The 18,639-nt window shown below is 34.7% G+C and overlaps 1 protein-coding gene across 9 annotated transcripts in view; it reads right to left on the minus strand.

Moving 5' to 3' along the window:
* Positions 1-18,639, minus strand: part of FOXP2 (forkhead box P2) — a 718,280-nt gene that overhangs the window by 626,014 nt on the left and 73,627 nt on the right. Inside the window, exon 1 of one of the 9 annotated variants that reach the window (XM_074268253.1) lies at positions 5,729-5,963. The exons of the other annotated variants lie outside the window; for them this stretch is intronic. The gene's annotated coding sequence lies outside the window, so the exon portion shown is untranslated. Of the gene's footprint in view, positions 1-5,728; positions 5,964-18,639 lie in introns of those variants that run through there. 9 annotated transcript variants of the gene reach the window in all.

Here is an 18,639-nt window from a genome sequence, read left to right on the forward strand (position 1 = left end):
TCTTTCACACTGCCAGGTGCTTCTTTTCAGTTTTTTTTTTTTCAATTTTGCATTTTAATTGCTGAAATAATTATAGAAATTATTTTGTTAGTTTGCTACCATAAAAACTAATAATTTTAGTTTTGTTTGTTTGTTGTTTTGTACTTACAACATATTGTAATAATGAAATTTTGGTTTCAGTTAAAAAAACTAACTTGAAACAATTCAATGTGTGTGTATATATATATGTGTGTGTGTGTGTGTGTATATATATATATATATATATATATATATATATATAAAATTCCACTTGAATAATTCCCTTATGAAAATGCACTTTCATTTATCTTCACTTTAAAAAATGAACCTGAGTCTGAAATATGACCCCCTTAACGAATAGTCACTTGCTTTGGAGTTATGCTTGCAGAAGGTAGCACCATATGCCCCAAGCTTAAAGTTGAATGCTCTTTCTATAGTCTAATTTGCTTGTCAAAAGATGTTACAATCATAAATCTACTATGTCTGGATATACTTATGATATAAATATGTATCAAATAAAACATAACCTTTGCTTTTCTTACTAATAATTTGAACCTAAAAAATTCTCCCCCAGCAAAAGAGATGAACTGATTAAAACATGTTGATTTTATAACACTCAAACACAAAATTATAAATAAATGGCATTCTGGTATCACATGCTAGGGGAAAAAAACCCTGAGCCTTTGAGCATATGAGTTTTAAAATATATTTTCTATGACTAATCTTAAAAACTATTTTTTAAAGCCTAAGTATCCAAGTATCTAATACTGCAACTAAGAATAAAAAATTACTTCTTAACCAAACATTTAGTGTGGTTTTAAAAACATTAGAAATTGGTATAGATTATTTATAATTAACAACTCAAATTTATATAAAATGAAGTTCATGTTATGACATATTTCCCTGATGCTTATGTTATGTATTCATGATTTTATTCATGAATTTCTTACTTTACATGCCTTTTATTGAAATACTTTTTATGTGGCTGAAGAAAGGGATATAAATGCTAGGGAGAAAGGAAGGAATGAGAGCCATACCTACAAAGAACAAAGTAGCTAGGTTTTCTTTTCTTTTTTTTTTTGGTTCTGTTTCCTTTTTTTTAACTTTTAAAGAACAAAAATACAGGGTTGGGGAGAAGGGTAAGAAAGGAAAGCAAAGAATTTCTATAGTGGTTTCTGACAACTGAGATGAAACATCAATATGACCCCCTCAAAGCCATGCCAAAAATTTTAAAACTTAACTTATTTACTCAATTGCTTGTAACTGCCTGTTCTGAGCCACAGTAATCCATCATGTGAATAAATATTTAGACAAATTTTTAAATGTGTGCTATGTACTTGACAAAATGCCACAGCTCCAGGCTGTCATGTAAATACAATCTGATCAAAAACATTCTGCATGTACAATAAAAGCCCAGCTAGAAAAAGAACAGTTCAGTCATTGAGAATTAATACTTTAGAAAAAAAGAGCCATGATAGGAAGCATTCAGTGATATATCTAAAAATAATTTCTTTTAAACTCTTAGGTAGGCCTGTGGAGGTAGTTCTCATAAAAAGAATTCTAAACACACACACACACATATGAACAGATCTATCATAATATGCCTGGGATTATAGAAGATAACTCTAAAGACAGTAGGAGTAGAAGGGGGATAGGTCCAATATATCTAGCTAATATTTTTTAAAATTCTAACATAGAAAATGAACCCAGTTCCAGTCCAACTATTAATCAAGGGATCTCAAACAATTTCATGATCAAAGATATTGAAGATGATTATGTAACTTCACAGCCAATGTGATCTTTAGTAGCACAAGGAAGAAAAGGCTTCCAGACCACAAAGACAATCCACTCTATTCCACAATAGTTAAGAATATTGCTTTCAATTCCTGGTGTCACTTTTGGAACAGAAAAGAGGAAAGCAGATGCACTATACTTTTGAAGAGTGATGGAAGGAACTGAGGATGCTTAGCTAGAAGGAAAGAAGTTTTAAGGTGAAAATGCTAGCTATTGTCAAGTGTATTAAGGACTATCTCACAAAGAAAAGAATTTGGACTTCTTCTGTTTGGTCTCTGAGGTTACATGGGAGCAAGAGGTAGAACGTGATAACAGGAAATGTGTTTTGCCTTTCTTTGCATCCCCAAACCAAACACTTAGCACATTCTTTGGCACATATAATTTATTGACTGTAATAAACAATAAAAAAGAAAAATAAGAATAAAAAGCAAAAGCAGTTCAGCAAAACTGAACAATTCCTCAGCTGAATTAGTATATAAAATGTTCTATATTCAGAGTATCCCCCTCTTGCAAATAAATAAATAAGCAATCAAATAAATAAATTAATTAATTATTTAATTGATTAATAAAGGAGGTACATTTTCTCATCTCTGTTCCAGAATCAAGCTTGGCTATTGTGGTTGTGGTTGATATTATTATTATTATTAAATACCAGTATCACTACTACTAATTTTTATTACTACTGCTACTAAAAGCTAGCATTTACATAGCACGTAAGACTTGCAAAGTGATTTTATTAAAATTACTCTGGGAACTAAGTGGTATTATGATCTCCATTATATAGGTCATATAATAAGAATGATCAGAAGTCACTCAGGCAGTATGAGGCTGATTTAGGCTTTGAACCTAGATGTTCCCATTTCCAAGTCCATTGTTCTAGAATGGATGTTACCTTAAAAAGCCATTCAGTCTAACTTTCTCCTTTTGCAGATAATACCACTAACACTCATAGAGTTTAAGTGTGACCTGCCCAAGTTCACACAATCAGCTCATGGAAGAAATAGAGTGAGATTCTTGGTCTCTGTGATTTGTACTTAAATACTTTTGTTATCATATGCTTCAATTAAGTAATTAAACATGTCCTGTGAAAAAGTCCTTACAAGTACTATAATGTTATACTTAATATATTATATTATTACACATGAATTTTATATATCATATATTACATTACATGATATAAGATGAAATGCATGTTACATTATGCGACATTCCATTCATATACCTGTTACATATATATTTTTTTCCTGAGTTCCCCAATCAACTCTTAATCTAATAGTTCATTTTAGCATACAGAGTTCTTGAGAGCTACATCAGCAAATTATTGATCAACTGTGTGACTGTTATCTGAGAAGCATAATAGTTAAGTTCCCACTGATTCATCACCAACAAGGCTGGCCACTGGAGAATAATTATATTTATATATAATTATTTTTATTTGGACACAATGAGCCATAAAGGCATTTACTTAAGTCTGGAATAGGTGGGATCTATATCCATGCAAGATGTATCTGTGCTACTGAAATATGTATCCATCAGAGTTCACTATTAATCTGTGGTAGCTTTAAATCATAAAAGACTACTGACTGTTGGAAGACATTTTGAATCTACCTGACCACAACTTCAACTAATGAATATTTTCTTAAAAGCCAGTTTTGGATTCATTTTAATTTTCATTATTTGGGATTTTCATTCCTTTAAGAATGATAGTTTGACAAGATTAGAAGGGAAGTAACAAATTGGGAAAATATTTTTACAGTTAAAGGTTCTGATAAAGGTCTCATTTCCAAAATATGTAGAGAATTGATTCTAATTTATAAGAAATCAAACCATTCTCCAATTGATAAATGATCAAAGGATATGAACAGACAATTCTCATATAATGAAATTGAAACTATATCCACTCATATGAAAGAGTGTTCCAAATCACTACTGATCAGAGAAATGCAAATTAAGACAACTCTGAGATATCACTACACACCTGTCAGATTGGCTAAGATGACAGGAACAAATAATGATGAATGTTGGAGGGGATGTGGGAAAACTGGGACACTAATGCATTGTTGGTGGAGTTGTGAAAGAATCCAACCATTCTGGAGAGCAATCTGGAATTATGCCCAAAAAGTTATCAAAATGTGCATACCCTTTGATCCAGCAGTGCTACTACTGGGCTTATATCCCACGGAAATACTAAAGAGGGGAAAGGGACCTGTGTGTGCTAAAATGTTTGTAGCAGCTCTTTTCGTACTGGCTAGAAACTGGGAGATGAATGGATGTCCATCAATTGGAGAATGGTTGGGTAAATTATGGCATATGAAGGTTATGGAATATTATTGCTCTGTAAGAAATGACCAACAGGATGAATACAGAGAGGCCTGGAGAGACTTCCATGAACTGATGCTGAGTGAAATGAGCAGAACCAAAAGATCACTATACACTTCAACAACAATGCTGTATGAAGACATATTCTGATGGAAGTGGATATCTTCAACATAAAGAAGATCCAACTCACTTCCAGTTGATCAATGATGGACAGAAACAACTACACCCAGAGAAGGAACACTAGGAATTGAATGTAAAATATTAGCACTACTGTCTATCTACCCAGGTTACATATACCTTCGGAATCCAATACTTAACGTGCAACAAGAAAATTGGATTTACACACATATATTGTATCTAGGTTATACTATAACATATTTAATATGTATAGTATTGCCTGTCATCTAGGGGAAGGAGTAGAGGGAGGGAGGGGAAAATCTGGAAAAATGAATACAAGGGATAATGTTATAAAAAAATTACTCATGCATATATGCTGTCAAAAATTTATAATTATAAAATTTATTTAAAAAAAAGAATGCTAGTTTGAGAAATGGTTGGAAGGGAGGGCAAAAGTTCTATAGAATATGTATTTTGTCAAGCTTGTTTATATGCTCTTCTATAAAAATAGAAAATAACAGTGGGAACTGTGCATCTCAAATAAATTATCTAACCTACAAAAATTAAATCTTTTTTTTAAATACCATGAGCTTGATGGAAACTAACTTTATGCAATCCAGTCATAAGAACATTATATTAAACATAGGATAAGTATCACAAATAAGAAGTCACTTTGGCAGCACAATTTGTAGCAAGTGGGATATGTAGTATAATATTTAGTCCCCAAATACATAACCATGTACCCTCTTATATATACCTACAGATCCATTTAGATGTAGTCTCCCCTTTTGTATGTAGAGACTGTTTTCCCTTTCTTTCTATCTCCAGCATTTCCCCCAGTGACTAGCACATAGTAAGCACTTGCTTGTTGATTTATTGACTCTCAATAGTGGCTAATTACTTCATTTGAATTCTGAAGTATTCCTAGGTAAAAGGAAGGCAGAGAAATCTGGGAGTGTTTGTTTGTTTTTAATAAGAATAGTTTCACTTCTGATAAAAAAGAGAAAATATATTTAATTTCACAATCTTTTCTTGAAAACTCTGTATACTATAAATAGAATCCTCCATGTATACAGTTTAGGAAACATTGATAAACACCAGGGATATTGAGTAGGTGGGTATAAGAAAGATGAACTTTACATACTTTGAATTTTTTAGTCCAGGAAGAGTGACTTCACAGCCAGTATTGCTATGAATCTTAAAAATATCATTTGACACATTTAACTCAAGCAACAAAAATATTTTCTGCTCTCAAAAATCTATAATCATAAGGTAGTTACACTTTCAGCTACACTAAAACCAGTGGGTAAACTCCCTATAATTTAGAAGATCACTTCAAACCACTACCCACATCACCTAGGCTGATTTACAAATGTTATATTTTCAGGGTAAGTTGAATAATGGTGGCCACTCAACCCACAATTCTATCATCTTTGCTTATATATTCATAGACTCCAGTTTTCATTCATAAGTTACTCACCAAACTATGTATTTCCAAAATTATGGCACAAAGTACTCTTCCCATTGAGGATAGTGAATGAAGGAAAGACAGCTTGATTTCTTTATTTTGCCACTGCATTTCCTCTCTCTGCAAGATCCTGACTCTCCATGATGAGTTTACTTTGCTACAACCTCTACCAAAAGAAAAGCAACAATAAAAGAATTTTCTTCTCAAACAACATATAAAAATCCTTTTGAATATAAAGGAAATGCATTAGAGGAATAACAAGATTTAAGTTTTCTTTTAAATTTCATATACATTTTTGGAAGTGGTAGAATATTTGCTTCTTCAAAGGAAGATGATCCCCTAAAAGAATATCTACAAGTCTAAGTTCATGATAAAGTTTATTTATGATAAATAGAATCAGAATTTACATCCATACACTAGGAATCATCCTTATGTTCTAGCAGTGGTTCTCAAACTTTTTAAATAGGGGGCCTGTTTGCTGTTCCTCAGACTGTTGGAGGGCCGGACAATAGTAAAAAAACTAAAACTCACATTCTGTCTCAGCCCCTCACAGCCCATTTACCATAACCTGGCAGGCTGCATAAATGTCCTCAGTGGTCTGCATCTGGCCCAGGGGCCGTAGTTTGAAAACCCTTGTAAGGCTATCCCATTTCCACTGGTATCCATAGAATATAAAAATAATGCCTTATTATGTTGGATGGATTGTCCTAAGTAAAAATCAAAAGAGATCACAGAGAAGAATAGGCGGGAAGAAAATGCAAAATATAGCCCTGCAGCTGGAATCAAAGGTACTGCTTCCAACTCCAACCACTGCTTAGGTGGTTGACCCTGGCTGGGCAAGTCATTTAACCCCTCAGTGGTTCAGTATTCCCATCAGAAAAAAAGTATGGGTTGCAGTGGACTGAAATAAATGACCTCTAAAGTTCCTTTTCAACTCTAAATTTATGAACCATATATAACACTGGAGTTGGTACCAAAATCAACAAGATCATAGATTCTTTAAACCATTAAAGTTTTATGAAGTTGAGATGCTCACCACATCAAGCCATGTTTATTAAATTCTCTAGAATAAATGTTATTCTGCTTGTTCAATAAAGAAAATTAACCTCACATGACTGATCAACCCACTCAGCAAATAGCAAACTAACAATTTGAACAACCACATAAACTAATGAAATATTGTTATTATCAGATTATTAAAAACAAACAAACAAATTAAAAAAAAAAACAAAAAAACACATTGTGGAGTAAAAAGACATGTGTTCTAATTCCACTGTTGACAATTATTAGTTCTATAACAACTATGTGGGTAGCTAGATGATATAGTAGATAGAGTGCTAGGCCTGGGGTCAGGAAGATTCATCTTTTTGAGGTCAAATCCAGCCTCAGACACTAATTAGCTAATGGACTCTGGGCAAGTCACTTAACCCTGTTTGCCTTAGTTTTCTCACTTACAAAATAAACTGGAGAAAGACATGGCAAACCACTCCAGTATTTTTGCTAAGAAAACCTAAATGGAATCACCAAGAATCTGATACAACTGAAAAACCATCTCAAATTCAATTTTCTTAACTAGAAAATGTGAATTATAATGGTATCTGTCCTAGTCTACTCCTGTGATTGGAGAGTTTTTTGGAAGATCAAATCCAGTAATACATATGAAAAGAATATACGAGATTATACTTTAAAAACCATATTTAATACCAACAAATCTGATATTTGTTTCTGTTTTTTTATTTTCATATAAACTAAAAGTTCTCATGATTTTAGGCTATTGAAGCAGAATATCAACAATTAAAAGGTATTAAACTGTTTAAAAATAATGGAGAAATAATCACTAAAAAGAAATATACAGAACCAAGATAAACGATTAGGATGATTTATGTCGTCACAGGACCATAGCTATAGAATGAGAAGGGAGCTAAATTCATCTAATCAAATTCCCTAATTCTTATATATTATAGGAAACTGAGGCCTAGGGAAATGAAATGATTTGCCCAGGATCACACAGGCAAAAAGTAACAAAGAGATACATGATTTGAATTTAGGTTGTTGGAACAGAAATCTAGCATCCTTACCTTAATTATACCATGTATCCCAATGAAGAGTACTAAATGCATATAGAATATTTGTTGAATAATAAGAAAATATCATTTTCTTAATGTTTCTTCTAGCTAAAATATTTTTCCAGTGCTATAGTTTCATAACATTGAAAGTAACTAAACAGAATGAGTTTTATATCAATAGAATTGATTACTTTTTTTCACAATTTTTACCATCTCTTCGCACAATTTACGTTTTTCTTGCAGTCCAGGTCCACATATAATTTTTGGTGGCAAAGACCAGGTTCTCAATAGTCATCACAAATTCCTCTATTTCCACAAATAAATCATGAGTTCACCTTTTGTTTGATGCTTCTCTGTTGATGTGTCGGCCATTTCTTTGGATGAAAACACTCTTTTTACTTTGGTTTCCCTCTATCACATGACCTAAGGTTTTGCCTATTTCTTTATAGTTTTCATTTTTGTTACTTCTTGTGCAATAAGATTTTTGACATACTCCAATTTGTTTAACCAATCATGGGAAATCTGAATTCTTTCTGGGGTTGCTTTTTTTTTTCTTTTGCAATAACAAAGCTATGATTATTTAATACACAGTATACTTTTTTCCCTTTTTAATAACTTCATGGACTTCCGGCCAAGATGGCGGCGTGGAGGCAGACAGCTGCTTGAGCTCCTCGTTTTCTCTCAGAACTTACTTCATGACAAGCCTCTGACTTAATGCTTGACCCAGAAAGAAATCCACAAATTATCACCAAGAGAAGACATCCTTGAAAGTCGCCAGAAAAGGTCTGTGTTTGCTCGGGGGAGGGTCAATCAGACTGGGCGCAGACTGAGGGCAGACAGCCAGAGCAAGACAGGCAGCTCACACAGCTCAGACCGGAGGGGGAGGGGTGTGATCTCTGCCGTTTCTGCGAAAGGGCTTTTGCCCCAGTGTGGATACTCCGTCTTGGCAGCAAGCCAGGAGCAGCAGAGAGGGTGTAAACACTGGAGGTGAAGATTAAAACCCCAGAAAGCCAGCATCTCTCAGAGCCCGGCCACCCCCAACCCCCACCTGGACTGACAGTGCATTCTCAGAGCCTCAGAGTGCAGACTCAGTACAGTCATTGCTGTTCTGTTAGTGCCTCTCTGCTGCCCTACCCCCAGTCTGTAGAGGAAGCCCATTAATACCATCCAGCCCTATCCCCCGCAAAACAGACCAATTGTTTCTCTTGTCAGTTTGTTTTCTTTGATTCCTACTCTGACAAAATGAACAAAAAATTCAAAAGGGCTCTAACCATTGACAGCTTCTGTGTGGAGAGGGAGCAGACTTCAAATGCTGAGGAGACTAGGAACAGAATGTCCCCAGATGTATCCCCTGGGAGGGATATAAGCTGCTCCTCAATACAAAAGAACCTCATAGAGGAAATCAAAAAGGCTCTCACAAGAGAGCTGGAAGAGAAATGGGAAAAGGAAAGGGAAGCTTGGCAAGAGAGCCTGGAGAAGTCATCCCATGCATTCAAAGACAGAATGGATAAAGAAATCAAATCATTGAGAAACAAGATTAGTGAGCTGGAAAAAGTAAACAACTCCAAGGAAAACAGGATTAGTGAGCTGGAAAAGATAAACAACTCCAAGGAAAACAGGATTAGAGAGCTGGAAAAAGAAATCAGCTCTCTAAAAAATAAAATGGATAAAATGGAAAAAAATTCCATAGAGGATAAAAACTCAATTGGACAATTACAAAGAGATATAAAAAAAGTGAGTGAAGAAAATACATCATTGAAAATTAGACTGGAACAAGTAGAAATGAATGACTCAAGGAGAAACCAAGAAGTAGTCAAGCAAAACCAGAGAAATGAAACAATTGAAAAGACTGTCAAGTACCTTACCAGAAAGACAACAGACCTGGAAAACAGATCCAGGAGAGACAATTTGAGAATAATCGGACTCCCTGAAAAATGGGAGGAAAAAAAGAGCTTGGACACCATTTTCGAGGAAATTATCAAAGAGAACTGCCCAGACGTTTTGGAAACAGAGGGTAAAATAGACATTGAGAAAATTCATCGATCACCTACTGAAAGGGACCCTAAAATCAAAACGCCAAGAAATATAGTGGCCAAGTTCAAGAACCATCAGACAAAGGAAAAGATATTGGAAGCTGCTAGAAAAAAACAATTCAGATATGGAGGATCCACGATAAGGATAACACAGGATCTAGCAGCATCCACATTAAAAGAACGCAGGGCCTGGAACATGATATTCCGAAAGGCTAAGGAACTTGGTATGCAGCCAAGAATAACTTACCCAGCAAGAATGAGCATCGTTTTCCAGGGAAGAAGATGGACATTTAACGAAATAAATGAATTCCATCTATTTTTGATGAAAAAACCAGACCTACATAAGAGGTTTGATCTTCAAATACAGAACTCAAGAGACCTCTAAAAAAGGTAAAAAGAAATCTTGAGAACTATACTTCTGTCAAAAAAATATGTAAAGAACAAATGTACAATTTGTCTTAGAAACTAGAGGTGGAAAGGAGATTATATCATAAAAAAGTGTAAAGTGGTGGTACTACATCTCATGAAGAGGCAAAGGTAACCTATTATATCTGAGAGAAAGAAAGGAGGGAGATGAACATAGCGTGTATCAATAGACATATTCGATTTATGGTGAAACTTCTTCCACTTCATTGAAAAGTGAAAGGGAAGGAGTAAGCTAAGGGGAAGGGAATACAGTAATTTCGAGGAAAAGGGGTAAAATAAGGGGAGGATCTTTAAGGTGGGGGAGGGATCCTAAAAAGGGAGGGCTGTGAAAAGCAAGTGGTGTTTACCAGTTTAATACTGGATAGGAGGGTAAAAGGGAAGGAAAGGGGAAAAGCATAAGCAGGGGTTAATAGGATGGCAAGCAATATAGAATTAGTCCTTCTAACCATAAATGTGAATGGGGCAAACTGCCTCATAAAGAGGAAGCAGTTAGCAGACTGGATTAAAAGTCAGAATCCTACTATATGTTGTTTACAGGAAACACACCTGAAACAGGATGAGACATTCAAACTAAAAGTAAAAGGGAGGAGCAGAATCTATTATGCTTCAGGCAAAACCAAAAAAGCAGGAGTAGCCATCCTCATCTCAGATCAAGCAAAAACAAAAATTGATCTAATTAAAAGAGATAAGGAAGGGCATTATATCCTGCTAAAGGGAAGCATCAATAGTGAAGCAGTATCAATATTAAACATGTATGCACCAAGTGGTGCAGCATCTAAATTCTTAAAAGAGAAATTAAGAGAGCTGCAAGAGGAAATAGATAGCAAAACTATAATAGCGGGAGATCTCAACCTTGCACTCTCAGAATTAGATAAATCAAACCACAAAATAAATAAGAAAGAAGTCAAAGAGGTAAATAGAATACTAGAAAAGTTTGATATGATAGATCTTTGGCGAAAGCTAAATGGAGACAGAAAGGAATATACTTTCTTCTCAGCAGTTCATGGAACCTATACAAAAATTGATCATATACTAGGGCATAAAAACCTCAAAATCAAATGCAGTAAGGCAGAAATAGTAAATGCATCCTTTTCAGACCACAATGCAATCAAAATAACATTTAATAAAAAGCCAGGGGAAAATAGACCAAAAAATAATTGGAAACTAAATAATCTTATACTAAAGAATGATTGGGTAAAACAGCAAATCATAGACATAATTAATAACTTCACCCAAGAAAATGACAATAATGAGACATCATACCAAAATGTGTGGGATACAGCCAAAGCAGTAATTAGGGGAAGTTTTATATCTCTACAGGCCTACCTGCATAAAATAGAGAAAGAGAGGGCCAACGAATTGGGTTTACAACTAAAATTGCTAGAAAAGGAACAAATTAAAAACCCCCAGACAAACACAAAACTTGAAATTCAAAAAATAAAAGGTGAGATTAATAAATTGAAAGTAAAAAAACTATTGAATTAATTAATAAAACTAAGAGTTGGTTTTATGAAAAAACCAACAAAATAGACAAACCCTTAGTAAACCTGATTAAAAAAAGGAAAGAGAAAAAGCAAATTGATAGTCTTGAAAATGAAAAGGGTGAACTCACCACTAATGAAGAGGAAATTAGAACAATAGTTAGGAGCTACTTTGCTCAACTTTATGCCGATAAATTCGATAACTTAAATGAAATGGAAGAATACCTTCAAAAATATAGCTTGCCCAGATTAACAGAGGAAGAAGTAAGTAGTCTAAATAGTCCCATCTCAGAAAAAGAAATAGACCAAGCTATTAACCAACTTCCTAAGAAAAAGTCCCCAGGACCAGATGGATTTACAGGTGAATTCTACCAAACATTTAAAGAACAACTAACTCCAATGCTATATAAACTATTTGAAAAAGTAGGGATTGATGGAGTCCTACCAAATTCCTTCTATGACACAGACATGGTACTGATACCTAAACCAGGTAGATCGAAAACTGAGAAAGAAAACTATAGACCAATTTCCTTAATGAATATTGATGCTAAAATCTTAAATAAGATATTAGCAAATAGACTTCAGAAAATCATCCCCAGGATAATACACTATGACCAAGTGGGATTTATACCAGGAATGCAGGGCTGGTTTAATATTAGGAAAACTATTAGTATAATTGACCATATTAATAATCAAATTAATAAAAACCATATGATCATCTCAATAGATGCAGAAAAGGCATTTGATAAAATCCAACATCCATTCCTACTAAAAACGCTTGAGAGTATAGGAATAAATGGACTATTCCTTAAAATAATAAGGAGCATATATTTAAAACCTTCAGTAAACATCATATGTAATGGTGATAAACTAGAACCTTTCCCTGTAAGATCAGGAGTGAAACAAGGTTGCCCACTATCACCATTACTATTCAATATAGTACTAGAAACTCTAGCCTTGACAATAAGAGCCGAGAAAGAGATCCAAGGAATTAGAGTAGGAAATGAAGAAATCAAATTGTCACTTTTCGCAGATGACATGATGGTATACTTAGAGAACCCCAAAGACTCTGCTAAAAAGCTATTAGAAATAATTCAGAATTTTAGCAAAGTCGCAGGATACAAAATAAATCCACATAAATCCTCAGGATTTTTATACATTACCAACACAATCCAACAGCAAGAGATACAAAGAGAAATTCCATTCAAAATAACAGTCGATAGTATCAAATATTTGGGAATATATCTACCAAAGGAGAGTCAGGAATTATATGAGCAAAATTACAAAACACTTGCCACAAAAATAAAGTCAGATTTAAATAATTGGAAAGACATTCAGTGTTCTTGGATAGGCCGAGCGAATATAATAAAGATGACAATACTCCCCAAACTAATCTATTTATTTAGTGCTATACCAATCAGACTCCCAAGAAACTATTTTAATGACCTAGAAAAAATAACAACAAAATTCATATGGAAGAATAAAAGGTCGAGAATTGCAAGGGAACTAATGAAAAAAAAGTCAGAGGAAGGTGGTCTAAGTGTACCTGATTTAAAGCTATATTATAAAGCAACAGTCACCAAAACCATTTGGTATTGGCTAAGAAATAGACTAGTTGATCAGTGGCATAGGTTAGGTTCACAGGACAAGATAGTGAATAAAAATAGCAATCTAATCTTTGACAAACCCAAAGATCCCAAATTTTGGGATAAGAATTCATTATTTGACAAAAACTGCTGGGAAAACTGGAAATTAGTATGGCAGAAACTAGGCATGGACCCAGATTTAACACCACATACTAAGATAAGATCAAAATGGGTCCAAGATTTAGGCATAAAGAACGAAATCATAAATAAATTGGAGGAACATGGGATGGTTTACCTCTCAGACTTGTGGAAGAGGAAGGAGTTTGTGTCCAAGGGAGAACTAGAGACCATTATTGATCACAAAATAGAACATTTTGATTACACCAAATTAAAAAGTTTCTGCACAAACAAAACTAATGCAAACAAGATTAGAAGGGAAGTAACAAATTGGGAAAAAATTTTTACAGTTAAAGGTTCTGATAAAGGCCTCATCTCCAAAATATACAGAGAATTGACTTTAATTTATAAGAAATCAAGCCATTCTCCAATTGATAAATGGTCAAAGGATATGAACAGACAATTTTCAGATGATGAAATTAAAACTATTTCCACTCATATGAAAGAGTGTTCCAAATCACTATTGATCAGAGAAATGCAAATTAAGACAACTCTGAGGTATCATTACACACCTGTCAGATTGGCTAAGATGACAGGAACAAATAACGATGAATGTTGGAGGGGCTGTGGGAAAACTGGGACACTGATGCATTGTTGGTGGAGTTGTGAAAGAATCCAACCATTCTGGAGAGCAATCTGGAATTATGCCCAAAAAGTTATCAAAATGTGCATACCCTTTGACCCAGCCATACTACTACTGGGCTTATACCCCAAGGAACTACTAGAGAAGGGAAAGGGTCCTGTATGTGCCAAAATGTTTGTGGCAGCCCTTTTCATAGTGGCTAGAAGCTGGAAGATGAATGGATGTCCATCAATTGGAGAATGGTTGGGTAAACTATGGTATATGAATGTTATGGAATATTATTGTTCTATAAGAAATGACCAACAGGAGAAATACAGAGAGGCTTGGAGAGACTTACATCAACTGATGCTGAGTGAAACGAGCAGAACCAGAAGATCATTATACACTTCAACAATGATACTGTACGAGGATGTATGCTGATGGAAGTGGATTTCTTCAACATAGAGAAGAACTAATCCAATTCCAATTGATTAATGATGGACAGAACCAGCTACATCCAGAAAAGGAACACTGGGAAATGAATGTAAACTGTTATTTTTACCTTCTGAATCCAATTCTTCCTGTGCAACAAAAAATTCGGTTCTACACACATATATTGTATCTAAATTATACTGTAATATATTTAACATATATAAGACTGCTTGCCATCTGGGGGAGGGGGTTGGGGGAGGAAGGGAAAAAATCTGAATAGAAGTAAGTGCAAGGGATAATGTTGTAAAAAATTACCCATGCATATGTACTGTCAAAAAATGTTATAATTATAAAATAAAATAAAAAATTAAAAAAAAAATAACTTCATTATCAGTGAGTAAAAGAGTATGTATAGTTTTGTAATTCCTATTAGATATTGCCAGACTACTTTCCCAAAAGATTGCACCAAGTAACAACTTTAGAGATAGTGTAACAACATATGTTTCTCTACAGCCTTGTTATTTAATTTTATTGTTTTTCGCTAGTTTCCCCAACTTAATGGATAGTGTTGGATACTGTGGGGTTGTTAAAATGTACATTTCTCTTTATAATTACAGATCATATGGAAATATAATAGATTCATGGAGTCATAATGCTAGAATAACCAAGGGATAAAGAGCCCAGGGATGTTATCTAATCCTACCTCTTCATGTTAGAGATGAGGATATTGAGCAACAAATTTTTAAAAATTGACTTGTCTCAAGGCCAGTAATTAACCTCATACTCCATACTTAACATAGAAGTGGATATAATTCAATTTCCTGGAGAAAAGGCCTTTCTTTCTTTGTTGTGCTAGTGTCCCTCTTAGTAGAATGTCTTTCACACAGAAGTTGTTCCAGTATTTTCTGAAATGAATTGAAATAAATCTCTGATTATATTTTCATGTAACTTATATGGCTCTTAAATCTCTATATTTCCTACAATTTAAAAACTGTACAGAGAACTAAAGATAGTTCTCATATTTATGCAAGGGCAGAATTAGAACCAACATCTGGAAGTCCCAGGGAGGAAGATGCCTCCAGTCAACTACTGCGGTCCAAAACCATAAAGCATTCTGGGGGGAGGGGAAGCAAAGGGAAAGGTGTTGTGATAAGTTGCCCTTTTATTTTTTATTAAAGTTTTCTTTTTTATTTTCAAAATATATGCACAGAGAGTTTTCAACATTCACCCTTGTAAAACCTTGTGATCCAAAATCTTCCTTCCCTTCCCCCAACCCTTTTCCTAAATGGCAAATAATCCAATGTATGTTAAACATGTGCTAGTCTTCTATACATATTTCTATAATTATCATGTGAGTTTCCCTTTGGTGAAGATGTTTGAGTTATTTCTGGGGATGTTGTAGACCAGATGCATGATTTTGATAGTGTGTGAGTGATATGGCTTCCAAAGTCTCTTGTATAAAATTCTAGGTATTTAAGAGAAAAATGTTACCTAAATTTAATACATTCAATTCTAAATACTGTTAAAGACAACTCCTAACTAAACCACAGCATGCGGCAATGCCACAAATAGGATTTCAGAAGACTAACATTTGTTTGCATAGCCCATTTAAGGACTTCATTTTTCATCCCCCAAGTTGCTGGATGATCCTAACAAACTGAGGAAGCCCAAAGTTCTGGTACAAGTTAGAAAGTGGCTGATATTACTTGTGAGATCTGGGCAAACATAAACTGGACAGACACATGCTGCATTGAAGGCACTCAGAAACTGGAAGGTAGACCTGACCAAAACAGACCCAAGCGAAATCAATTTGAAAGCAACTCTGAAAGTCTATTTCAGAACTAGCCTCACATCAAGGGCAGCTAGATAGTACAGTGGAGTGCCAAGCTTGGAGTCAGAAAAAATGAGTCTTCATTATTTCAAGTGTATCATCAGATAATTCCTAGCTGTTTGACTCTGAGCATGTTGTACAGCCCTCTTTGCCTCAGTTTCCTCATCTACAAAATGAGCTGGAAAAGGAAATGGCAAACCGTTTAGTATCTTTGCCAAGAAAACCCCAAATGGGGTCATGAAAAACCCCACAACTGAAATGACAAAACAACAAAGTGTTAACCTTCACTGAACTAATCTAAATTTCACAAAAGACTCCATATAAGCTAAGGATACTGGAGTCTTCTGAACCATAAAGAATGGAAGCTTTACACCAAAACAAGTGTTCTGTCAGGGTCACTCTAACCTACTTCCATTTCTTAAAGGAGGTTATACTTAAATGAAATAACTGATGGAATACAACTGATGCTGGTAGAAACCATAATAGTTTCATGTTAGACCCCAAAGGAAAGATCAGATGGTTATCTGAAATGAAACTTTCATCTGATCTGGTTTACAGACCTTCAAAGAAAAGCTGATTCATCTTATTGTAATTGGTCAATTAATAAGCATTTATTAAGAGTTTCTTATGAACTAGGCACGATCCTGAATGATAGGGGCAGAAAGAAAGGCCAAAAAAAATGGTCCTCACTTATAACAAGTTCACAATCTAATGGAGGAATCAACATGTAATCATATACAAGGAAGGAAATTTCATGTGAAAAATAGGCATGGCAGAATGGGTAGAATCAGTGAAGCCTTCTTGCAGAAGGCAAGAAATTTAAGATGAATAGTAAAGGAAGTCAGAGAAATAATGTTAGAAGTGAGGCAAGTGAGCATTTCAGGTGTAGGAAACAACCAGCAAAAAGGTACAAATGGAGCATAGTATGCAAGGAATAGCAAGAAAACCAATGTCACTGGATCACAGAGGAAGGAAAGGATCATGGAGGAAGGAAATTGGATAGTTAGGAAAGGGTCAGATTACAAATTACTTTAAATACCAGATGAAGATTTTATATTATTCCTGGAAGTAACAGAGAGGTAAAGGAGTTTATTAGTTAGCATGGTAAAATAATTAGATCCCAGATTTAAGAAGTGTTTTGACAGCAGAATGGAGGATGAATGGAAGTGGAGAAAAGATCTGAATCAAGGTGATCAATTTAAAAAACTGTTGTAATGGTCCAGGTGTGATGAAAAAGATGGGGTACACCAGGATAATGGCTGTGTGAATGCAGAAAAATTAATTCAATTAAAATTTATTAAATAACCTACTAACATGCAAAGAACTATTAGGCCCTGTAATACACAGACAAAATGAACTTCAAGAATCTGATGAATTTTCCTTAGAAAGTTCATTAAGATACAGAACTGAGGGGCAGCTAGGTGGCGCAGTGGATAGAGCACCAGCCTTGAATTCAGGAGGACCCGAGTTCAAATCTGGTCTCAGACACTTAACACTTCCTAGCTGTGTGACCCTGGGCAAGTCACTTAACCCCAGCCTAAAAAAAAAAAAAAAAAGATACAGAACTGAAACAAATATCTATGATTGATATAATTTGAGACAAAAGAGGAAAAATAATTTTAAATCAAAGAGCTAGTCAGAACTAGTCAGAACAACTAGTCAACTAGTCAGAAAGCCAGTCACTATCCAGCTGTTTTTCCTTAGTAAGCTTAAATTACACATCTTTACAATCCCATTGCTTTAGTCCTAGTCCTCACCACAACCTCCAATCTCTCAACTATTTAGTTTCTCTCTAGGCCATATCTTTGCATTGACTATAACCTTCACCTTTCTCCATCTTGGCCCCTTAGTGAACCAATTCAAAACCTCTGTTGTCATCTGGCCCTGATAAAATCTCAGCCCTGGATTAATTACACTCACTATCTAATGACTTCTCTCTTTACACATATGCTGTCAAACAAAACTAGAAAAAATGCAGACACTGTGCTGTTAAGATTTACTGCCAAATTTTGTTATGTAAGTTCAACTGGGCCCTCACTAAGCAAGACAATTATATGTTTCCTCAATTGATTCACTATTACACTCAATAGCTCTTCCAAACATTTTCATCCTCTTCAAACTTCCCATAGTTTCACCTCCCTTAACCTTCAAAGCTGTTTCTATTTCACTGGGGGAAACAAAACAAAACAAAACAAAACAAAACAAAACAAAACAAAACTGAGGCCATTCACAGAAAGCTCCCTTTTCCCTCCTCTTCCTTAATTCACATTTACCAGGTGCCAACTTTTCCTTTTTCTGTCTCCATCTCCATCTCAAATCATGAGGTAAT

This window comes from Sminthopsis crassicaudata, chromosome 5 (genome assembly GCF_048593235.1).
Source record: "Sminthopsis crassicaudata isolate SCR6 chromosome 5, ASM4859323v1, whole genome shotgun sequence".
Taxonomy (NCBI): domain Eukaryota; kingdom Metazoa; phylum Chordata; class Mammalia; order Dasyuromorphia; family Dasyuridae; genus Sminthopsis; species Sminthopsis crassicaudata.